The sequence below is a fragment of the Cygnus olor genome, chromosome 12 (assembly GCF_009769625.2).
Source record: "Cygnus olor isolate bCygOlo1 chromosome 12, bCygOlo1.pri.v2, whole genome shotgun sequence".
Taxonomy (NCBI): Eukaryota; Metazoa; Chordata; class Aves; order Anseriformes; family Anatidae; genus Cygnus; species Cygnus olor.
Window position 1 is genome coordinate 17169540 of NC_049180.1, and position 25311 is coordinate 17194850.

The 25311-nt window shown below is 36.6% G+C and overlaps 1 long non-coding RNA gene across 1 annotated transcript; it reads right to left on the minus strand.

Moving 5' to 3' along the window:
* Positions 1–2105: 2105 nt before the first annotated feature.
* On the minus strand, positions 2106–9802 carry LOC121076790. Its single transcript, XR_005823711.1, has 4 exons — positions 9700–9802; positions 8067–8193; positions 3321–3477; positions 2106–2349 (listed from the first exon to the last, which is right to left on the minus strand). It is a non-coding gene; the product is annotated as an uncharacterized LOC121076790 (long non-coding RNA).
* Positions 9803–25311: the final 15509 nt, after the last annotated feature.

Consider the following 25311-nt stretch of genomic DNA (forward strand, 5'->3'; position numbering starts at 1 on the left):
ACATAGGAAATGAGAGAAGGGAGGTACACATTTTTTTGGATTGGGGGTTTTTGTTTGGTTGGATTTTTTTGATCATATGCATACCTTAATTTAAAAATGCTCGCATTATAGGTTTAAAAATAGTAATAAAACAAAGTTAAGTCACATGGGGAAATGATATTTTGTGATAAGTTTTCACTTAAAAGCAAACAATGTTCTTAAGATTACCATACTTTACCATAAGTGTAGAATATTTTTAATTTCAACTTCTTGTTTACTTTGCTTGCTATAGGAGCTATTTTCGCGCACAATCACAGCTGGAAGTAAGCATAGCTCTTTAAACAGCACGATTCTAGTATCAAAATATTCAAGTAGTTGGCTGTGGTTTTAATTATAATGAGCTTGAATTGTCATTTATAATGTATTTTTGCTACTAATTTTGTCCTCTTAAAGAGGAGCCTGTCTGTCCAAGAAGAAGTGCTAAATAGTTCCCATTTTTCCTTCATTGAAAAATGATAGCTTATGAGAAGATATGGCATGCGTCATGGATATGGATAGGAAGGAAAATGTTATTTTGGCTCTAATTTTGTTTACAGAAATACACTGGAAAAATCAAGAACTTTGGTCTGTTTTGACATTTCAAATATAGTATTTTTTTAAAGTTTTCTGAATATGTAATCCATTCTCAATTAGGTCCAGTTTAAAATTCATTACTAATATTGGACATGTACAGTCTGCTTTCCAACACAAACTTCTGCTGCTTTTTGAATCCCGTACTATTACAGCAGCATAGCCTATTGATGAAAATGACTTTATTGACAGATATGTGCCTTGTATCTCATGTTGCTTGAGTTTATACTAATACTGGTAGTAAGTTCTGTTAAAGAACAAAACAGAAATAACAATAACAAATTGTTCTTTTAATCCCTTAAACCTCCAAAAGTATTAGGATTAAAAATTTAGTCAGGTGAAAAGGCTAATCAACCATTCCCATATATACGAGACCCTGTTTTAGCAGATGCTTGGGGTGTTTTGCCAGATGAGTGCATAATATGTTTGCAAGTCCAAACTGATAATGCTGTAAAATCATTTTTTGGGTATTTTGTAGGTCAAAGTTGGCTTAACCTTATAACCCACATCTTAAATAGTGCTTCCATTTGTGTTTTACAGTCAAGAACATGGTTGTGCTCGTATAACTGAGGACACCAGTGTATCATAGGGGGAAACTGGATTTCTATTATCAACCTATACTTGCACATCCACTTTCACAAAAACAAACAAACAAAGCACGTTCAGAGAGATTATAATCATATAAATAGCCTGAAAGAGCTGTTTCAGAGAATGTTCTTTATTTATATTTTAAAGCCTCTTGAATATGTGTGCATACTTTGTGTGTATACATAAAAGTAGTCTTTGCATAATAAGAAAGCACACAGAAATTTTCATAGAACAATTTGTATAGATTTTGTTGTGTTTATGAACTACTCTTCTTTACGTAGCTTAAAGCAAAACATAAATTTATGCAGATATAAATCATAGGATCAGGTTTACGCTTATGTCTTAATTCTCCTCTAAGTCGAAGCTGCTTTGCTGCCTGCTAGTGCTGTAACTGAATGATCAGAACAATTTAGTCTCCTGCTATACGCAACGAGGATCCCTCCTTTGCTTCATGCACATGGTGATGGCACAGGCAGCACAGCAAGTGAGGAAAGGCTGACTAGGTGTTCCCTGCATCTCCATCAGGGGAGACTGCCATAATGATACAGTGTTAGATGACTTCTTTCTCATACGCTGGGAACTAGCCCAAATTTGTGGGCGAAGAGCATCCACGCATTTTTTTCCTTTCTTGTTGAGCCATGTTTAACTTCATGTATAGTGGGTGGGCCTTCAAAATAAACAAGCCATTTTGCAAAATTCAGAGTTTTACACAAGGGTAATGGGTTCCGATTCAGTTTGTTTCACCAGAATATGGGTATAGTCTAAAATCCTATGGACCCAGAGGCTTGTGGGAATTGCAACGCATACTTGCCAATCTGGCCAACTTTAGATGGATGTGCACTTGTGGTGGACTAGTGTGGACTAGGTTACTAGTATGAAAGATATATTTCATATGCATAGATTTGTCAGTCACTGTTTCTTCCCACACAGCAGTAATTTTCCACCAAAACATTTAACTAGGAATTAAAATTACACCTTGAGATAAAGTATTGATTGCTTTTTAGTTGTGATTTTGGTTTACATAAATTGTTGTCTCTTCAGTCAGAAAACATGAGTAGGCCAAGTGTTAACACATCGTGATGCCAGGGCTTCCGGTGGGTCAGCAGTCATTCCTCTCTTTCTAACAAGTGTGCTTTAACAGTTGTCTCTGCCCTGGTTTTCCAGAAAAGCAGAAAAGGTGGGGATGAAGATTTAAACTACCGCAAATACTGACACTTTTGTTTTATGAATTATGAATTGAGTTTGGTAAGAATTTTCCTTTGCGTCTGTCAGATTGTAAACTCTTTTTCAGATAGAGCATTGTTTGATACCTTCTTTGTCTTTTATTTCTATGTTGAAATAAAGCCTTGTGGAGCTTACAGCAGAAACTTCTATACCTGGTAGAATGAATTATTGACAGTCATCCTCTTACGCGTGGCACAACTGGACAAAGGGAATGCTCTGCTCAGTGCAAAACAGTGAGTAAATAACATATTGCTAGGCAGTACTGCAAAGATTACCTGATTATGCCAATCCCCCCAGATCACCTGATAAAGACACTTAGAGATTCATAAAAAGGAAGGAAACAGATATCTCACTAGCCTAAAGAAGGGAAAGAATAATGGATGAGGACAGAAAGAGAAAGCTGATCTCTTTCTGCCAGAGGAGAAGGATATACAGAAGGGATGAGGACTCCTCAGTGACTCTGAGGAAAACAAGGAATGCTGAAGGCTGCTGATGAAAAACTGAGTCAGGGAGTTTCAAACATTTATTCATGTTCCATGTGTTGTGCTGGAAAGAATGGCTGTCTTTTGAAACCTTTAAAAAGTCTTTTATATTGTTGCTCCCAAGTGTCAGAAAGAAAAAAAAAAAAAAAAAAGGCAGTTTGATTTCACTGGGAGAGGGTTTTGAAGTATCCTCTTTATTTTAGCTGGCCTTGTAGCTGGCCTATAACTGGCCTTATAGCTGGCCTATTTGTAAATAGGGTGTAAAACAGTGAGGCCAAGGAAAAAGGAATTCAGTTGTGATCTATGCTGATCAGGGTGAGAGAGAGCTAAACTTTGGGGCCCACTGACAACATATATATTTGTATTAGTGCCGTGCAGGAAATGCAGGAGTAGTAGTAGTTTCTTAATCTCACTGACCTGATTTGAAGTGTTCACTAATGATTTTCTCACCCAGAAGAGCATAGTGATATTTTTTCATGTGGCTTCATCTCCATAAGCAACAGATCCTTCATCAAAGGCAGTAGATGGCCTCCTTAAATTACTGTAATGCAATCTGGAATCAAACCACCAACTCCTGGGGTAGACAAAAGTTGTAAGAAATGGGTATTACAATATATAATTTACTAGTGTACGGCTGAAGGTGGTACTGAGGCTGAATCTTGGTTCACTGTTTTCTAGTATCTGGCCAAGGTACAGATAGTTTCATACAAAGGATGTGTTGAATAAATAGAACAGATAGTTTCATATAAAGGATGTGCTGGAGATTTAACTGTTGATACAATCAGAGAATCAATGATCATTCTTAGATGCTTGTAGGAGCATAAGAGATTTTTACGGCCTCTCTCATCACCAGTATACTAGGCCCTTAATAAAAAGTTGCAATTACTTCTTTCTAAAACATTGTTTAATTTTATTTCCACTTAAGCTCTTTATCACATCATCTCTGCTATTTCTCTGTTACTTAGTTTGCACTCCTTTAGATTCCAGTACAGTTCTAGAATATCTGATATAACAGTCAGTAAATGTTGTTCACGTGGTCATAAAATAGGATTCGAGCTGTTAGCATACAGATTGGCAGCACACTATATTGTTATTCATAGCAGCTTATAGATGCATATAGTAAATTTTAGCTTTACTTGTTGGCTGCAATTTGATTCTTAAAGATAGGGACGTTTGTTACTGTGTGCCTGAAGGCAATACCTTTTTAAGTTGGCTGACCCCTGAGAAGATGAGCAAGTGTGATCATTGTGAATTCCTTTTATCATTGTCAGTTTAATGAATTTAGATGAAACCTTCATCGTTGATGCTGACATTGACTCAAGAGAGATGAATCTAAGTCCATTTCAGATGACTACTCACAACTGTGCTTTGTCAAGACTCACTGCATCTGAAAATCATTGATCTGGTCCACAAGTCTTGCTGCTTTAAGAGAAATGGTTCTCCAATTTGTGATAATAGAGACCATAGTCGTAGGTCTTTAAAGGGTGTAGATTTTCTGTATTTTATTTTCATTAATACCATACTAGACTAAATTGTCGGTATACCAGTTAAAGTCACTATTTACTTAGAGGGTTTGATGCATTCAACAGAGTAAATATATCAATACAGAAGGGTGAAAGAATGTCTAAAAGAACATAAAGGAGAGTAAGTGTGGGAGTAATAAACCCTAGTTAGTGCTTTTTTAAAAAATATGTATAAAGCAGCAGTAGCAATGTTGTTAATCTAACTGAAGTAGGGACTAATTCAACAAGATGTGATGCTTATATTAACCTGTCTTTTTTTTTTTTTTTTTTTAGCCTGGTCTGTTTGTTTAATAAATCCTAGGTCAATACTTTTTTTTTTTTTTTTTTTAATTACATGTGATTTGCTGGTATTTAGTCGCACAAAATTGTGCAAGAAAGAAGTTAGATCCAAAAGACAGTGCTTTTAAACCATGCAGTTTACTAAAATGTTTCAGAGCAAAGCCAATATAGTGTAGTGCAATTGTTCTCTGACAAAGAAAAGAATATAAATGTGCTGTAATTGCAAGGAAGTTCAAACAAGTGACAAAGCTCGGTGGCTGGTAGATCCTATCCTGGCAATTCTTGCAGCTTTTTTGTTGTTGTTGTTCCTTCAGTCCTAATAATAAGATCTGTCACTGTTCTGCCCTCCATACACAGAGGGAAGAATTGCACTGGGAAGAATTTCCTAATTCTGCAGTATCCATGTCTAAATTCTGCTGGATGTCTTAAGGCATACCTGGCTGGAGCTTTCTGTGCAGGAGAAAAAGTGTAATTGCAGTGTTTATATATGTCTTCTGAAAGATACATAGAGGTATGATTGTAGGCAAAATTATTTACCTTTTATGCTGTCTAGGTTATTATGTTGTTGTTCATTGGTGTTGTCTTCAGATCAGAAACCTAGGTGGAGATATCTACAAGTCCTATTTCCTGCCTTTACTGCTAAAGCTTAGAAGAGAGACTGAGAACATCCTAAAGTTAATAGTTTTACTTGCAGAGAGTTAGCAAAGGATTTCAAACAGCTGAAGGATATTTTCTGATGCATCAGAAATTACAGTGATACCAGTTACAGTCTCTGTCCGGGGCTGTACTGGTTTTGCTTTTTTATGTATGCACGTGTGATCTGTTTTATTTTCTTTGTAAATGACATTTTGAAGCTATGTTAATTCATTAGGAAAGGTCCTGTGGTAAAGGCAATGTGCGAGTCACTATCTGTATTGAAACCTGGGTAAGTCCCTTGTACTACATCTGACCTTTATTCGCATAAATGCAATCCCACTGACATGAATTTTGAGTTTTACTGTGTTCCGTGTTAGCTGATGTTCCTCTGAAATTCTGGTTTAGGAAGACAAGTAATCATGGGATCTTATGAATTTTCATTTGAAGAGAAGCAAACAGGGATATCGTCCATATGGTTAGGAAGAGAGGGTTGTGATCTGAATGTACCGAAATGGCTCAAATACAGGAAGCAAAATAATAAATCAATTTATTGCAGTTTTCATAATTATGAAGGTCTGATTAATGATAATCTTGTGAGTTAACTGCAGTGTATCTTTAGCATAGCAATTAAACAGAACTCCTGTATACAGATGCAGCTCTGGTTCAATAGGAGATGGTGCAGGCGGTAAACGAAGAGGAAATTTAACCAATTTTGCTTTAGTGTTGAAACATATTGCAAAGAAATCTTTTAAACAGAAGGGTTTGGAGACTTTTTTATATGTCACAAACCAACTGTATATAAAAGTTCAGATTTTCCAGACGTTTGTTTTGAATTGAGCTATTGGAAATTCTTCAGCAGGGTTGTGTGTGCTTGTTCAATTGGTAGTAAATGTTTACAAAATCAGACAACATTTTAGGACATGCCAGGTTAGGCCCAAGAGGTTTTTTCATTTGCGTTGGCTGGGTTTCTGCGTGTCAGCGGCATCTGTGCATGTATTTCTGGGCAAAACTCTGTGCGCACAAAGGGACGTTCAGATTTTGGAGGGGCAACTAGAATACATTTCAAAGCATGTAGAATCTAGGACAGCACGAAGTAACTATTTCTTTCAGAATTGTACTTGAAACAAACAATAAGAACATTATCTATTGAAATTAGCAGGCTGAGGAATTTATAGTTAATCTCATTAAAAAAATCAGTAGCAGGTTTGAGCCAGTTCAGATTTTTCTGGACAGGAGGGAGGATCCCTGGATGATTAATATATTTGAGAAAAGTGTGGAGGTAGAGGACTTTGCAAATACTTATTTGGAAATATTTCTCTGGATGAAAAGATGATGATGAAGAAGAGAAAGAGGAGGATGAAGAGGAGGAGGGGAAAAAAAAGTGTGGGGGGGTGGAAAGCACAGGGATTGGAGGCTTCAGGAGAAACTCTTGAGTGCAAGCTGTAATTATTGTGACCAGCTTTGACTATTCTGGATGATTTCCGGTTTTTTTAGCTAACGTGTAAGGTATACTGCTTAAAGAGAATCCGAGTTAATTCTGAATTACTGAACAAAACGAATAGTTGCTGAGCAGTGTCTTTGTTAGGCCCTAGTAGATAGAAGAGTATCCTGTGCTCCTTACAAAATCCAGTGTTGATGCTGACTGTCAAGGATGCTCAGTCAATTGACAGTTGCCATGACCATATTTTATAGAATATAGATAATATGTTTAGGAACCAAAATTCATTATGATTCTGCATGACTGTTCATGGATGGACTTTGAACGGATAGTTTGCTTTTATTTTGCACTTTGTTAGCCACTTTGCCTTTTGCAATGATGAAACTAAATGCATGTTTAGTTCAAATATAAATATATTTTGAATTTGTTCCCCCTACACCCCCATTTAAGAATAGGATTTTTTATTTTTTTTTGTCTTGGGAAGTAAACAACAATATAGTTTCTTTTGATATAGTTTTTTTGAAGGGCTAAACTGCCTTTCATATCTTCATACCACAGTGACAAAATCAAACCTGTGTATTGCCTTTTTCTGATGTTCCGTTTCTGTGGATTTTGAACTAGTTATTTTTTCTTATGATAATTTTTTAATGACTGTAAAAGTATTAGACTGTTTTGCAGTAGAGTATTACTTCTCAATCCAAATAGCAATGAGCTTTAATGGTTCAAATTTATAGTCTAAAATTGGAATGAAAATTAACAGTGCTTATATGAACTATGTGTATCATTGCAAAATGACTCTTCTTTAGATTGATATCCTGCCTCAAAATGAGGTGAACTCATTAGGCAAGAAAGGCATTCAAAATAATAGACAAAAAAGAGACTTGGCTTTCAAAGTTTCAACATAACTTTTATCAGTCTTTTCCCCTTCAACAGTGTTGCTGAGGACATCAACATATCTTTTATATTTGTTATATAATAATAATCCACATGTCCTTAAAACCTACTTACTTATATGTCGCAAATTCCCGGTGAAGTCTACTCTCTTCACGGAGGGATCAATGTCACCATGATTAGGAATGGATAGTTTGCATTTTTTATATTGAGTAAAAATATATATTATTGCCTTCAAAGTTTAGTGTCAGCAGCTCCTAATGGTGACAGCTGTACTGTCACTTACTGTCATCACTTCAAGAAGAGCTCAGAGAATGTTAGTTGTTTCTTGCTAGAGTAGGCAAATTGTACAAGGCATTCATCACAGGTGGGCTTTCCTTTTCACCATGATCCTACCTTAGGATCTCTTAGTTCCAAGGTCGCTTTCAGGCAGTTCAAAGCAAGTTTTGATGCTACCCAATTTTTGCTTCAACACAGGCAGTCAGGCATAGGGTTTGTGCTTTTTTTAGTATCATCTTGTACCCTTAAAAATAACGTTAAGGAAGACATTTAATATGATGAGTTTATGTATTTTATTCCACAAAAGTAACCTTTGTTGCCTAAATTGCTTTCTGTATGCCATCCTAAACTACTTTTGAACTCAGTCAAATATTAGACATATCTTATCCAATAGCAGTCAATTTGGAAAGTTTTTAGCCTTTTTCAAATGCAGTATCGCATTCATTTCTTCAAGCTGGCTTCTTATAGGCTGAGGAGCTGTCTCCTCTGAGGGCTGGTATTACATTGCTAATCATGATAGAGAACAAGTGACCTTTGTAATCTTGCTTCTAAAAATGCATCAACTTAAATTGCTCAAGTAATTCCAGTGACTTCATGTTATTTGCTGACTTGAAACATGTGAACACATATTTTTGCCTGCAATACAGAAGACAGAATGCATTGTACAGTAATATGTTATGTCCTTTGGAGTTTGTTCATGTACCTTATTCACATTTTGTGCTATAGAGATGGGATGAAAACATGGCATCTGGTAAGGGTTTGTCTGAAAAAGCTGGAATGTTTTGTTTTGTCTGAAAAGGAGTCCCCTTCTCTGACTGTTGATCCTGGTCCTTGAATCCAAGTGATTCTTGTTTTCCAAAATGAGCTTCACTAAATACTATTTGACAACTAAGCCTTTTGCAAAGTGTGGTGTAGTAATAAGCAGTGTTTGGGATATTTTAAGAACCAACCTCTATAATTTGTTTTAATCTTCTCTCCAGTAATGCGTTAAGAGTAATTCTGCACAGTTTTTATACTGTCAGGTCATAAAGTGTAGCTGAAATAAACATATATCTTAACTTCAAAATATTCTAATTAAAAAATATAATTTTAAAACAAAAAATATAATGAATCAAAATAATTAGAACGTATAATAGCAAAGTACATTTTTTAGTGATACATGTTAGCTAGAACAAGAGTAATTATGTTTTTTTTTCTGAACCTAACTGGCAAAAACCAACTACACTCACGTTTTATTAAAAGCCACTTTCACTGCACTGGCTTTTTTTTTTTTTTTTTCCTAAAAAGTAATTTACATTTCCATCTGCAAGTACTTATTTATAAAATTCTGCAGATAACTTCCAGTTGTCAGTACTTTTATACTATAAACGTTTTGTTGGTATACGTTGAAAATTTGTATGTCAATTAAACATGCTTTAAATATCTTTGTTAACTTCCAAGTTGTAGCACAGTGTTTGTTTTTATGAGATTTGCTAAATTATTTTCTGCCAACTAACTTTATTTTTGCACTCCCTCTATGCCCTTTAAAACTAGATTTCTTCACATTTCTGGTGTACTGGTTATTTATAGTTCCAGCTCAAGCATAGGTTCCAGTTAATGGGTGAAGTACGTAAATACAAATTCTAAATCAGAAGTATAAAATGGCAAAGCTGATCTGAGTTAGACTTCAGCAGAATTTAGCTGCAGAAAACCAACTATTTAGCAAGTAACTATAGAGCAAAAATGGTTAAGTATCATTTGAGGGAATTACCCAGAGAAGCTATGGAATATCAACTCTGTAGATTTGTATCCAAAAGGCTGCTGCTCTTCATCTCAGTTCTTAAACCTGGTTAAGGCCTTCAGACCCCACTCTTAATGAGGTTTTGGCAGAGATGAATTTTCTGTCAGCTGTGATGTCATAACGGTTTGGGAAGTCTCTGCAAGTCCAGTATGACGTTGTCATGTACAATTCCAGTTTGAAACTGGAATCCAGATCTTTATGGTTTAGACCATTCCAGTGGTGATTGTAGTAAGGCAAGCTAACTGTCTTATCCCAGCACAGAGTACAAATATTAAGGGTCTGAAACCCATTAAGAATTGATCAGTATGTTTGCCTCAGTTGGCATCTGCCTTGTCTAGTTTTTCTACTTCTTCTGACAGGCTGGGGAGAGAAAGAGAAGGAAACCTATTTTTCAGAGTTCATGTCTGGTAGGTGTTACTCTCATTGTTTACCCCAAAAAATATTTTCCTTGGGTAATTCACTCAGCAGACTCAAAACGAGGCCCTTAAATGGAAATACTTCCAGATATTTTGTCTCTAAGACAGGATTTTAATTCCTTCATTTAGAAACAACTTATGAGGTAGGCTTATTGTGACATGAATATTAGCATTAAAATGTTTCAAAATAATCATGCTATTATGTCATTAATGGAGGGTTTAGTGCATAACTGGTCATTCTTTAGGCAGCAGGATGGATTGGGTGAGCTTGTAAGGATCTTTCAAGCTTCTGTTTTCTGCAAAAATAATGCACAGAGGAGTTATTTGGACCCAGAGTACATTGCAGGAACAGAAGCACAAAGGTAGTGTGGTCAGATGTCATCCTCCATGAACAGACAGAGATTGGGCTAATAAAGTTATTGAAGCATGGAAAAAGCAAGATGCTGGTTCCTGTTATACTTTAAGAAGACTGTGATGGTGATATTACCATAGAAAAGATGTCTTTCTGTGTAGGCTGTAGATGACAAACAGTACCCACGTAAGTGTTAAATGTAATCTTAATACTGTCTCCTATCTAATACAAAAATTTATTACTGTTACAGATTCTTTAAATAATGAGCAATTCCCTAATATAAGTGATGTCCCAGTAATTTAAATTGCCTACACTGCAAAACAGATAACTAAAAATGTGCTAAATTATTTACAAAAATAAATGTTGAAATGCTCTGTAAGGCACAAGAGCAAACAAAAGTGCCTTGAGCCTGTTTTCTGGTCAGCAGTGTCACTTGGCGTAGATCACTGCAACCCAGAAAGGGAATAATTTGCGTTGGGATGCTCATAAGGGAGATTTCAGGTAAAGATCAGGCTAATAGCATCCCTTAGCAGATTGAGATCTTTGGGGTCTTGAGAAGCTTGCTGGATCAATGCTTACCCTTCACAAACATCACTGGAAGCAGTTGTGATCTAATAATTAACCTGACACACTTCTCAGAGGTGCTGACGGACATTTGTGAATCATACAGAATGATCCTTCCAACATGACCCTAAAGTGAGATTCTTTACAGTCAGGTATACACTGATTCTAAAACCAGAAATGTAATAAGTGGTCTCCCATTGGAGATGGAAGAAGAAAAGCCATCTTCTTGCACAAGTTGGTTTGAAAGGCTTAGCTTAAAACAGAAGGTCTAATCACAAAATCTCTGACTCTGGGAGAAGCATTTGGTTTTGCCACTTTGATGTCCTTTGGGTTCACAGCTGCTGCTTTCCCCCCACCGCCCCAAGCAGCTCTGAGAACCAATGTTTTGTGAAGTGTCTGGTCATGTCTTGTTACAAATTTTAAATCATTAAATCAAGCAGTGAGATCTTTGGTTTGGATATTGTTTCTCCATGTTTTAGGTAACACAGATGTTTTCTTCTAATACTACAAATATAACAGGAAAAGGTATCATTATTTGCTCCACATGTTGTTGTCATTTGTCAGCCAGGGATACATTTTTAATGTTTATTTATACCAAAATTTTTTTGCACAGACTAATATCCTTGCGGTTCTTGGTTATAGAGGTATTATGTCATATGGGCAGAGTGAATATTTAGAAAAATCTTTCTTTTTCTGAGGAAACAAAGCTTATATGATTTCACTGGTGACATTTATATTTGTCCATGGATAAATCCATGGATTTGTGCTGGAGGAACCAGGGGTACAGAAGGGATGGATCAAAAGATGGGAATTCAAAATCAACCTGTTTAAATAAAGTACAAAATAACTCTCTGTGAAAGTAGAAGGATAACATACTACAAACTATAAACTTGGTGATATTCATAGTGAGGTCACAGCCAGAATAAGGTTGTTTTAGCCTCATATGGCTGGATTGAATATATAACAGTGTGAGCTTTGGTTGGTAAGAAGGCAGCTTTTCATTCATTCTCTCAGCTCTAGTATATCACAACCCTTTCTGAAGGGAATAGTGGCATCTCAGAGCAGGCTGCTGGTTTGAGTTGCTTATTAGTATATAGACCTGTTGTTTCATGTCTTCCTATGCAGCTGTATTGTAGATGGGTTACAGAAAAATATTAATTTGGGGGAGCAGCATATACTTCTGGGTAATGTTTCTTTCTTTGGAAAAAGATCATCCAGTCTATAAGTAGACACGTTCTTGAGTTAAGTGACTACACATACTTATACAAGGAATAATTTTGCCTACTAGGATTTAAGATCTCAGAGGATATAGTCTAATTTTACCTAATCAGAAAACATAAACCTGAATATGCGACTGAAATAAAGTGTCTACTTTGAGGAAGGTACTCTGTATATGTTTTTGATACTCTGTCAAACTGCATCTTTCATAGTTTGTCTCCGTATTTTAAATGTATGGCTTGCTGGTGGGCTGTTCATTCATGGCATGAAACAGTTAATGATCTAGGTTTTCATTTTATGGCCTTAACCTCGGTTTCAAATTCCACAGATAATTAGATGATCACTTGCTTCTTTTTGGAGACTTTTAGTCAAGATACTCAGAGGTAAACATGTATCAATGTGTAAGAAGCACAGCTGCACTTTTTAGGCATTATATAATAAAATAAAATCTTAAAGTAGCTTTGAACCAGTGTCCCTCTTCATTTGACTCCAGCCCATCATGGGACCAGTATTTCTTCCCAAGAAATAATATAATTTCAGAACCAATTTTCACAATGGGAAAGCAAAAGTTATTTAGCACAGGTGTTTCTATGGTTTTGGTGGAAGGAAATGATAGGTAGCCCTCAAAATCGTACTTCCACCTGCTCATGATGTAGCTTTGGGATTCAATATAAAACACAGTAAAGTTAGTGTTGTTTGACTCAAGCTGTTCTTAAGTGTTTTTTCCTGATGTTATTGGTGGTGCTTTATTCACATATGTATGTATATCTGTTTCTGGATTCATGGAGGACAACTTCTTTCCTACCCAAAACTGTATTGTAAAAAATAACTGTGTATTTAGTAGAGAGCTGGTGAAACTTCAGAAAAGCTGTCTCCCAAGATAGACTTCAGTGAAGACAGGAGTTCATAAGATGAGTACAACAGATATTTTAGAAGTTGTGTAAGCTATAAGATTAGGTCTTGCATACATTTTCATATGTGAGGTGCACTTTCTTTTTTTTTTTCAGAATGGAAATGTCAAATTATAGTATTTTTGCATATGCATATCATCTACATGAATGTATATTCTCATTAGGAAGCTGTAGAAATGCACAGTGCTTAACAAGTACATGATCCTTTTCTATGTTGTAAGTAAAGTGGCTGCGCATGGCTTGGACAGGCATATGCTTCGTTGGGTTAAAAGCTGGCTGGATAGCCGGTCCCAAAGAGTTGTAGTGAATGGAGTCAAATCCAGTTGGAGGCCGGTCACTAGTGGAGTCCCCCAGGGCTCAGTACTGGGGCCAGTCCTCTTCAATATCTTTATCGATGATCTGGATGAGGGGATTGAGTGCACCCTCAGTAAGTTTGCAGACGACACCAAGTTAGGTGCATGTGTCGATCTGCTCAAGGGTAGGAAGGCTCTGCAGGAGGATCTGGATAGGCTGGAACGATGGCCTGAGGTCAACTGTATGAAGTTCAACAAGGCCAAGTGCTGGGTCCTGCACCTGTGGCACAACAACCCCAAGCAGAGCTACAGGCTGGGAGATGAGTGGCTGGAAAGCTGCCAGGCAGAGAAGGACCTGGGAGTATTGGTTGATAGTCAGCTGAATATGAGCCAGCAGTGTGCTCAGGTGGCCAAGAAGGCCAACAGCATCCTGGCTTGTATAAGAAGCAGTGTGGCCAGCAGGTCTAGGGAAGTGATTGTCCCCCTGTACTCGAGTACTGTGTTCAGTTTTGGGACCCTCACTGCAAGAAGGACATGGAGGTGCTTGAGAGAGTCCAGAGAAGGGCAATGAAGCTGGTGAGGGGTCTGGAGAACAAGTCTTACGAGGAGCAGCTGAGGGAGCTGGGATTGTTCAGCCTGGAGAAGAGAGGCTCAGGGGCGACCTTATCACTCTCTATAGGTACCTTAAAGGAGGCTGTAGCGAAGTGGGGGTTGGTCTATTCTCCCACGTGCATGGTGACAGGACGAGGGGGAATGGGCTAAAGTTGTGCCAGGGGAGGTTTAGGCTGGATATTAGGAAGAACTTCTTTACTGAAAGGGTTGTTAGGCATTGGAATGGGCTGCCCAGGGAAGTGGTTGAGTCACCATCCCTGGAGGTCTTTAAGAGACGTTTAGATGTAGAGCTTAGTGATATGGTTTAGTGGAGGACTTGTTAGTGTTAGGTCAGAGGTTGGACTCGGTGATCTTAGAGGTCTCTTCCAATCTAGACGATTCTGTGATTTTGTAAATAAAAATTAAAAAAAAATACATTAAGTTGTGTTTCCCTAAGTATTGCAGAATTTAGGAAGCATTTCAGTGGAATTAATGAATTCCATGACATGAGTTAGGTTTTGTGTATTTGTAAATAATTATTGTAGAATGGATTTATTTTTCTCTCAGCCTGCATCTGGAGATACATCGCAAAGATAAATGACAAATTCTTCTGAAATTTTGTAGGAACAACTCTCTCTGGAAGTCATATTAGGTACACATGTATTTTGCTTTTGATTTGAGATCATAAATATTTAAAAGATCATTAAACATGCAAGTTTATGCAAGATGAGTTTTTTTCTTTGTGAAGTTGGTGACTTGCTCCTGCCAAGTGGGGACTTTATGCATTTCCCTGGATACCTGAGGACACTAAGTAAATGAAATTGTTATCCTATTGCATTTTCCAATCTTGCTACTAATGGCAATTAAACATGCCCATCCAAAGCCTAAGTTTAACTTTTTAAAATCATTTTTAAAATGTAGTTCTCTTTCAAACGGTGTTGTCAGGGGTTGGTTTTGTGGGAGTCCAATTGTCCCCCTCCACCTGCCCCAACCCCGGGATATCAGATGGGGAACAGGAAGGCCTTGTGATGAATATCACTCCAAGCTGTCAGTTCTGCAAACATACTTGTCTGGCCTCTTGCATTAGAAGTGAATTCTGGTTAAAGCTCACTCCAGTGTATTTCTAACTTGTGAAAAGTGGATTTCCTGGTATCAGCTAGATTGTGTGCTTTGTGCTGCAGCAGGATTACACATGTGCTGCTGTGAAATGTGAAATCAGAGCAGAGCTAGACCTCCCCTGAGAAACACAGGCTATAAATTGTAAAACCTTTAAATGAAGGGCTAGAAGAAAAAGGCTTGCCTTAGGTTAGGGTTAATTGGTTTTGGTACAAAGAGTTTTATGTCCATAACTTACTGTCTGTCTATCTATCCTCTTCCTGATTTCTCTAATGTCGTTTTGCTTTGGGGCAAGTTTGTATTTGTTTTTCCTGACAATGATATGGTTGAAGTTGAACTGTTCTTCAACTCCTATAACTTGAACTTATTTACTCAATATTTATCAGATCTTTGCCTTGAGTGCAGATTTCTTCATTTTTTTCCAAAAAGTTTATTTTCTGAATTAAATTTCTTTCTCTCTTCAAACATTTTCTATGTCAACGAACAGAATTTTTTCCTTTCTCATTGACAAGTCATATTGCTTAGCGAATTTGTTACAAAGTTCCAATACTGCAAATCTTGTGTTACTAACGCAAATCTTAATGACAGAAATTGCCTGAAAAAATAGTAGTTCATCCAAATATTGGTTAATTGCGAATAACTTTTAGGGTAAGATATGCTGGTATTGTAAAGAGGACAGCTTTGTTTTGCTTCAATGTACTAACACCTGACAATTGATGTGTATGGTTGGGTTAATTCTTTCCATGAACCCAAGAAACCTAGAAGTCTTTTTCAAACCAGTGTCTAACTCAGCTGGAACAAACAAATCAACAAATAGCCTTTTTCTCTAGAAGTTTAGTTCACTTGGAAAAACTCTGCCCTCTGACAGGTCCACTTAAAAACAACTCAAGCTTGCTGAGAAATATGAGCTCTTCCATGTAAATTAGCAGGCCATCCCACAATATTGAAATGAAGTGGTGCCAAAAGAGGTCAGAAGACATCTCTCAGTATTGTAGTGACAGTCCAATAATTTGTTAGAAATGCACCAAAGCACAATATTTTTCAATTGTTACGGATAGGGCAGAAATCAGGTAAGTCACAGTTGCTTTGTGCAGTGAGCCAGGGTTCTCCCTGTTATCATCTCTTGAAGTCAAAGTCTGTTTAATCTACCCTGACTGAAGTTGGCCCAACATATTAAAACTTCAACATATTAAAAATGTAAAACATTCCTGAAAGCAGTGCCGTACAAAATGAAAACATCTTTAACTACCCTGGATCCGATGCCTCACTTTTATTGCTCTTCAGGATGGTTTCTGGTCGCACTTACACTGATGTAGTCACTGGAGTTGCCTGTACTTCATATGCATGAGACTCAGATCAGAAACAGACAGAGTGGCTTGTCAGGGAAGTGGGAAGAAAATGGAGCAGGCTAGATAGGCTGGAGAAGAAAGTGAGCGCATCGCCTATAGAAAGAAAAGGTTTTTATATTGTCCTTGAGAATTAAGATATATTTCTGCATCTGCCATAAAGGCTACGTGTCCATGCCCATGTAATCCTGTGAGATCACGGTCAAGACCATATTCAAAACCAAACTTCTTGACGACAAGTTTATGCATTGACTTTCTCTTGTGAGGCTAATGGCTTGCCAGGTGAAGACAATTAGATGTGGGTTTTGAGACTGACTTATGTTTAAATACCTGGTCATATGGGAAGTTTTGGGGCAATTAGCCTGAACTAGATGAGGTAGTGCACTCAAGTTCTTTTTTGGCATAACTCACACTATAGATATAGCCAGGAGTGCCACAGAAGTATTATATGATGCTAGACAAGTCAATTTATGATCATTCATTGTTTAGTGCGAGCATCTTGGCATAAGATTTCACAGTGTGATTGAATTATGAATGTTGTTGTTGATAGAGCCTTTGGACACATGCAGTACTGGACACTGCAAAGCCATTTGATGGTGTTAGTAATTAGGGTTCCCAAAGCAGGCACTTGGGATTACTTAGCACCTTTGATCTTAGCTTTCTTTCCTGCAGTTTCCTATCTTAAAATTGCTGTAATTTGCATTTGAAACACTTGTTATGAAAATAAATGCATGACTGCTTAGCAATGTCTCAGAGAACATAGTGATGGTGGTCACAAGAAAGGTGCTCAGTGCATCTGGGCAGGAAATAAGTCATAACATGTGGTCTTTCCTTGCCATGGGCAGAAAGTACGTGGCCTGTTCTTACATAACAGTTAGTTCTCTTGGCATATTGCATTGGAAATATGCACTTCCTGATTTTTTGACTTGCTAATTTAGCTTAATTTTTTTTATATGCAGTATGCCTTTAAAGATAATGTGGCCATTTGCCTGTAAGAAAAGTGCAAATGAAATGTTGGAAGGAATAGAAAAAGTTTTGAAAGCAGCAGATACTCTGATCCCCTCTAGGTTATTACTAAATACTGCACTGTCTCTGTATTCTTTCATATTTGCTGCAGCAGATTGGATTTATAAATACTCCCACTGTCTTTGATTGCAGCTAGGTTGTTGTGTTGATTAGATGAATTTGGCAGGCACGCAGCAAAAAAGCAAAGTACAAGCTGAGCAATAAAATGGATAGCAACATTTAATTTACAAGATGTTTTTGACTAAAATCAGTAAATTAAATTTACAAAACATACATGGATTATGTGTTGTATAATTTGAACCATGTTGGCAGTAGGCAAATTAAAAAATAATAGTAATTTATTGTACATAAACTTAATTTTATAATGATATTAAGTTATGTAGATGACAGAGGTTTAGAACTATTTATAAGGATATTTGTTAATAATTTATTAGTAATCTCAGATTACAGGTAGGGAAACTGAGGCATAAATGGAAGCAAGAAATATGCTTAATAGTCACTTCATGAATCCAGCGTTTAAGAGAGACCATGACTCTTAAATTTGTTTTTTCCCTTTTGTTTTTAGCCCTGTGGTCAGCACCCAACGTAAATTATAGGTAGTGAAGTTATTGTTAACTGAACACAATGCTTGATCCTTAATACTTAATCCTTATTAAGTTGTTTTGTTGTGTTCTATTGCTCTGAATATTTCTCAGTTCTAAGGTCTATTTTATTTTAATAGCGCTTTTTGGTAGTAGACTTATCACTCTTATTACAGGTAAGGGATCAAATTATGTCCTCAGTTTTATACTGATGTCAGTCCAGTGAACTTCCTTTGAATCAACCATACCAATTCCAAAATTAGCGCACTGCATTTGTACCACGAGAATGAAGCTCTCCCTTAATAATTCCTTTGTCATTAAAAGCAATACATGTTTCATACCAACTGAGATGAGAATTAGGTTTTGTGCATATATTAAAAGCTGTAAATTGCTCTTCATCCTGACTTTGGAAATGTTTGGGGAATTGCTGCAGTCTTGGAACATGCTGCTGTCTGCCCATTTCATGGTTTACAGACAAGTCTTTTTTGCTTGTTCCTGGAAATGATGTGCTGATACTCCCCATGGCTGTGATTCTGCCTCCAATAGCCGTCTGTCACAGGAAAAGGCTTTAGCTACTGCAACAATACCTAGAAACTTAAATATTTAGGACCACTTCTAATGTTATACTGGGATTTTGTGTAAACTTTCTGGCAAATCCTTAGTGGTGAGTTGATAAAACAAACATGGGACAAATGCTGTAACATAAAGAGAATTCTGAGGAAGTAAAAAGGTCTTCCATTTGTCACCAAAACTGATTGCACACACTGGGAAGAGGAAGGGAAGGGAAGGGGACAGGATGTCAGTCTTGCTGAGCCATTATCATCTCATGTTCTGAATCCTGCTTCATTTTCTTCTAGTTATTGGTTCTGCATAGAACCTCAAAACCTCAAAACCACCTCAAAACTCAGGAAGTGGCAAGGTAGTTGATGACATCTCTGTTACATTTTGCCTGCCACTTCAGTTTTAGTATTTGAAGAGTCTGCAAGAGCTTGTGAAGGCCAAATTAAATTTTGAATAAAGGTAATGTTGTGTCAAAATCAACAGTTTTGGCTTCTCGTGTGAAATATCTTACCAGCAGCTGTTGGAAATATTAAAATGCATGACTGTTAAAGTGAACAGAAGGTACAAAATCATATCAAAGCAAATATTTGTGCAGTGGCTTCCATTTGAAGTCTGTCTGAGCTGGGTATTGATTGTTTCAGTTCGACTGAAGTGGGAGCTTCCAGATCTGTAAATCTCCACATCTCTCAGTAGAGACTCAGCTTGTATCAGATTCGCATCCTTTGTGGATTTGACATATAACCTACATCAGCCATTTGGTTGAATTTATCTCATGAAACCTCCCACTCTGATGATAATAAGCTTGCACAGTGCAAGTTTCAGCAGAATGAAAAACCTGAAGAACTGAGGTTATGGTGAAGTACTCTTCATGCTGTTGTTGTCTTAAGCAGGAATTCAACCATCAGCTCAGGCAGGGCCGAGGACAAGTCTCCAGCATGAAAGGATGGAATTTCAAGCTGTTGATATTACATCTGTCATGAGTAATAATTTCTCTTGAGGAAAAAAAAAAAAAGGAAAGAAAAGAAAAAAAAAAGAAAAGAAAACAAGAAAAGAAAACAAGTATTTTCTGATCAGTAACTGGAAATTTTATTCTATAGAAATGTCCAGTTAGTTTTCAGATGTTTAATAATTAAGTGGACTTGTGCTAACTTGGAATGTAAGTGAAATGTGCATTGCTTGGAGTGTGAGCCAAAGCCTATTAAAGTAAATGGAAATGCTCCTGTTTATATAAGTGGACCTTGGATCAAAGCCTGAACAATCACCTGAGAAGCAATTTACTACCAGGATTTTTCACTGTATACTGAGAAGATTGTTAAGAATGCAGCGTGTAGTGTGCTCAGCTGGCTACCTGACTGTGTTGAAGGGATGCTTACAAGCACTGCAGTCTTGTGTTTACAGTCCATTGTTTTAAGTCATATGTTAGGTGTAAAGGAATATGAAATAGCCTTGTCTATTCTGGGGGAACAGACGATACTTTCAGTATTTAAAATACTATCTGATAGGGTTAGAAATCTGTGAAGTGCCTTACCATAAAAGTGATCACTAATTTCTGAGCTGATTCTTGATTACTAAGGCATTAAACTGTACATCCTTGAATCACTGTTAAAAATTGCACTTTATAAGTCATGAGTGTTTTGATAAAATTGTTTTAACTGACACTTCAGAGGAGCATCATTTAGCTCATTTTCTGTGATACCTTTATATATTCGTGGAGTAGCACATATTTTACTAGAATGAATGTGTTGCATCACGCAAAATTTTACTGTATTCCAATAAAACTGTTTTTAAGATTCCTTTAAGAACCTCTCTTAAATGCAGACTTCAAAATGCATATGCGGCATCTTAAGACTGAGGTCTTAGCTTTATCATCATATCATTGGTTTGATAATTAGAGCAGTTCCATCTAGGTCAGTGGGGAAAGGGATTCACGGTCTGACTTTCAAAATTCATCTTATTTATCCCAATCAAAAAAGTATAGATAAACCTTGTGACCTGTGTAGGTTGAAAATGCTTCGCGTGTCATCATGTTTGCTGCCTTTCTAGTCTTTCATTAAAGCTTATTGTGATGAATAATGCTGGGACACCAAGATGATTCCGTGCCTCTGATTGTCAGGACACTCTATTCTAAAGAGCTGGAGACCCTTCAAGCATTTTGACCTTTTCCAGGTGAAGATATCTCCTTTGAAGCTTTTATCAGTGCCCAATTTAGCTATTATGGGACTTCCACCAAAATAATCATGCATATACCAGAGGATTCTCATGATCATTTAAGAGGCCAAATAAACTACTAATCAGGTCAAAAAAATCTACCAAAGACAAACAAAATGTTTAGCACTGAATAATTTCTTTCCTGATACTGTATTTGGAGTCTGTTGTTAGGCAGAGTCCTTTTTTGGGCAATTGGCCAGATTAGAGTTTTAAAGTACATTTTTTCATTAAAATTTGCTTTTATTGGGAGGCTTATTTTGGGGGGGGGGGGGGGGGGGGGGTGTTAAAAAAAAATGTTGAAGAAAACAATTAGCACATTAGATACCGAATACTGAAATAAATGTTAAGCTGATGTGCATCCCATGCTAGATCCTACAAGGTGAGAAGACCATTAAGATCTAAGTACTTTGTTTGCCTAAGCAATATGAAAATGTAAATGCTCTCATTTTGAGCTAGTAGCCCTGAGGAAGGCTGCACCAGTTGTAGAAAACAGTAAATGAAGACAGATTTTCTGTTGCAATACTTCAGTTTAAGGTCTTCCTGTCATAGTGTAGATTTCTGGTTACCTTAATAGTTTGTTTTGTCTTTTTGAAATTTTATTACTGTAGAATTTCAGTTGTGTTAGATACTATTACCTTTAGTCACCTTGGGCAGTAACCCTTCTGAATGCCTCTGCCTGAATCCCACCACTGACCTCTTCAAGGAATTAACAGTCTATATCCAAATTCAGGGAAAAAGCAACAGAACCTAATTGCAATACACTGAATGTAGGCATTTTCTTAAAATTTCATTGGAAATCTAGATTCTTGTGTGGTTGCATCCCTTCCACTGCATTGTTATTGCTGTGATGTGGTATTGTTGTACTCCAGGTAATACCAAGATACAGATTTGCTGAAAATAGTAGGTTTAATTGGTGTGTTACTGAGCTCCCATGAAATTTCTGGTCACTCAATGATAGTCTAATGCATGTCTTCAATGACTTGCATTGAAACACAATTGCAACCAAGTACTGTGCAGATTCACCCCTAAGTTAATACAGTATTTGAATAGTTTAACTCTCAAGACCTCAGCTTACCTCTGTTCACATATGTCAAGGGGAAAGTTCCCACTGACTTCAGCGGAAGCCCCTGAGAACTACACTGCTCATGTGCAGGTCTGAGATTCCACATGCATCCCAATAGAGTCTCAAGCTCTTGTTTTTAAAATGTGGAAGTGTTTTTTGAAGTTTGGAAATGTTTTTAAATCCAACTATAACCTTTCCACTGAGAAAAATATCCGTGACTTTTTTTTTTTCAGTAAGTAATAGGATGTATTAGTAAACTAGACAAGTCCAGCACAAGTATAGTACATCTGAAAATATTCAGTGCTTGGGGAGTAATATTTAATAGTTAGGACCATGCAAACAAAGCAAATCACTTTTGGCCTTTCCTTGAAATCATCTGACTGATTTGCATTGATGTCATGATAACACTTCAAAGGTTGATGCCTGTGAAAAGTCCAAGGACACATACCTTGTGACTCTACTACGTATTGCTAGAGGCCATTTCAATTGTTCCTATTGTGATGTGGGGAGTCTTCTACTTCATTTATTTTTAACTGTTGATCTCCAAAGACTGTTGTGTGCATCTGTTTATTAAATTGCAAACTCGGCTGTGAAAATGGTTTTTATGGTGTTGTTTTATTACGGTCGCATTTAGAATTGGAGTTGAGCACAAACATGATAAATATTTTTCTTTGTGGAGGCACACATTGTTGGAGGGCCATTGAAATAACATGAAACTGGAATTGTTTGTTTACGAGATCAGATTCATTCATTACTTTGGTGAGGAGCTGTGAAATGTAAATCTCACATTCCACTGGACAATAACAGCACCAGCTTGAACTCATTTAGAGGTGTGATATTCCATTCAAAAGACGGCTGTTAATTTTATTGACCGAATTTTGCAATTGGGGTAGCATTGATATTCAGGAATGCTTCTGAATTGCTTTACTTCTATAACCACTTTGCTTATCTTTGGGAAGGAAAAGGGGTCCAGACTCTATCTAAGAGTATTTCTATTTTGAAAAAATATATAGTTTTATTGTTACTCTTTGTTAGCATTCTTTTGTTTCACATTTTCCCATCTTTCTCACATCACGTGAGCATGGATGGATATAAACATATTCTTTGGAGCCACTGTTCATACTCTTGTGTAGGTTTTCGCTTGTGCATATATTGAGCTGGTGGATTTTAATTTCTTCATCGAGGTTTGGAACAATTAGAGATGAGATTTGGTAGTGGTGTACAAACTTTGTAAAGTAACATTTTAAGCCATTTAAAGTAACATTTAAGAAATATTTTTAACTTAGTGACTGAAACCTCAGTGGTACTTCTGCTTTAAGGAATATTAAGGAATTGAGTAAACTATTCAGGCAAGAATATTTAAAGCCTAACCTGATTTATAACATGCATGAGTAAGATTAAAAGTAACCAAAAACTAGAGACTGACCTTATTAAAAAATTATTACAGATTTCAGCTAAAGTTGCTCAGTGAGAGTAATGGTTCAGTATCAAACATTGTAAGGGTATTGGTTATTTAGCAACAGGGTATTCAACACCTTTGTAAAATTGCTAGCTATGTGTCTGTTGTGTTTTGATTTGGCACCTAAAAAACTGGTGTCCAAAGCCTCAAGTTAGATAATAACAAGATCTGTAATGCTGACTGATATATGTTGCCACTTCAAAGTATTTTACTTTGTGAAGAAAGAAAATAAGCACTGCTTTATCCTCAGAGCTGCTGTGAAAGATCTTAAAAAGCAAACTCATTGGATTCATTTTGTGACCTGCTGAATTTCCTTTCCTATATTTGGTTACTGTGTGTGATGCGCTGCTGTTTTGATGTGGTATTGATACAAGCAAAGTAAAATCAAAGAAAAACTATCAAATGCTGTCGCCCAAGTAGCCAACAGCACCATGAGCTTATCAAGGGATTTGACACAGTGGTACCCTTGATGTATTCCAGATAATGTGTGTCTGAAAGAGAAACACTAATAATCTGGTTATTTGATTATTTGTAGAGAATGAGTTCAACTGGATCTACCTTGTGTGTGGATCCTTATTGTTAACTTTTTCTTGTTTCTAGAGAAAGAAAGAATATTTACTAAGAAATTCTCAGCGAAAAGACTGCAAGTTTGGCTTATTGAACAGTGTCATATAAAAATATCAGTGATGTCACAAAAGCTCTGTCATGAAGACATTTTATTGTGGATGAATTGTAAGAACCATCTGGATACTATTCTAATGATTCACAGGCCTCTGCATGGATGGTACAGATGCTTCTTTTGTTATTGGTGTGATCTTGTAAATAGTTAAAATATTTACCAAGGCACCTCTGAGCTGCAGCTATACCATTTTATTATTTATACCTTTTCAGAGGGACAAAAATGGAGGTGTCCACTAAATGTGATGGATTAGGCTTATAAACAGCCATTATTGCCATCAAACCTCACATGTCAGCTTCCCCTTTTGTGTCTGTGCATTTCTAAGCTAACCAGTGATCCATGCATAAGATAGAAGGTTAAGAATGTGCAGAGAGAAAGGGGTTTGACTCCAAGCAAGATGTATCTTCTGCTGATTAGAAATACAGCTGTAGAAAGGGGAGAGAAAAGAGTTTTTGCAACATGACACTCCCCTTTTCATTTCACACAACTCACTGTTTAGAACCTGCAAATCACTAACTAGCAGAGTCACTTTGCTGTTTCATGTAACTTAGTGCAGCTGCCTTTTGTTTTCCCAAGATAAAAATCAGGAAATGCAAAAAATTAAACAGGACCAGAGAAGAGGAATAGCAGACAGAATCAGAGGAAAAAGGTTAAGCAAGTGACTTCACAACTTGTTGACAGAGCAAAGTACCATTTCGTTATAATTAAGTACATTTTAAAAGCTAGACAGAAGGGAAAGCTAACATAGTTTATTCAACATAATCCTTGACAGTACCTTAAAACTAGAAAAGTTATTCCTACTCCTGGTGCAAAGAGAAATGATTTCTAAAAGTAGTAAAAAAAATTTTTAAATGTCCCTTCTCTTTGAAAACGTAGAGCTCGCCACAGAAGCTTTTCCAAATGTCCATACTTTATCACTTGATTTTTTTTCCTTTTTTTCATACAAAAATATTTTTACATTAATAGCTTTACAAATATGAATCTTCTTTTTAAATTTCATATAGACATCGAAGACAGTTGGTTTCTTCATTTTTCATGTGACACTGAAAAGTAACATGCTATAGTCCAATTGTTTGTGATTTATTTTATGTTATTGTTTCATATAACAACAAAATGAAGTTGTTTAAATTAGAAGTATGGTAGTGTGTAACTGTTGAAAGAGGAGGACTGATTAAGAAAACACATTTGATGTTTCAGA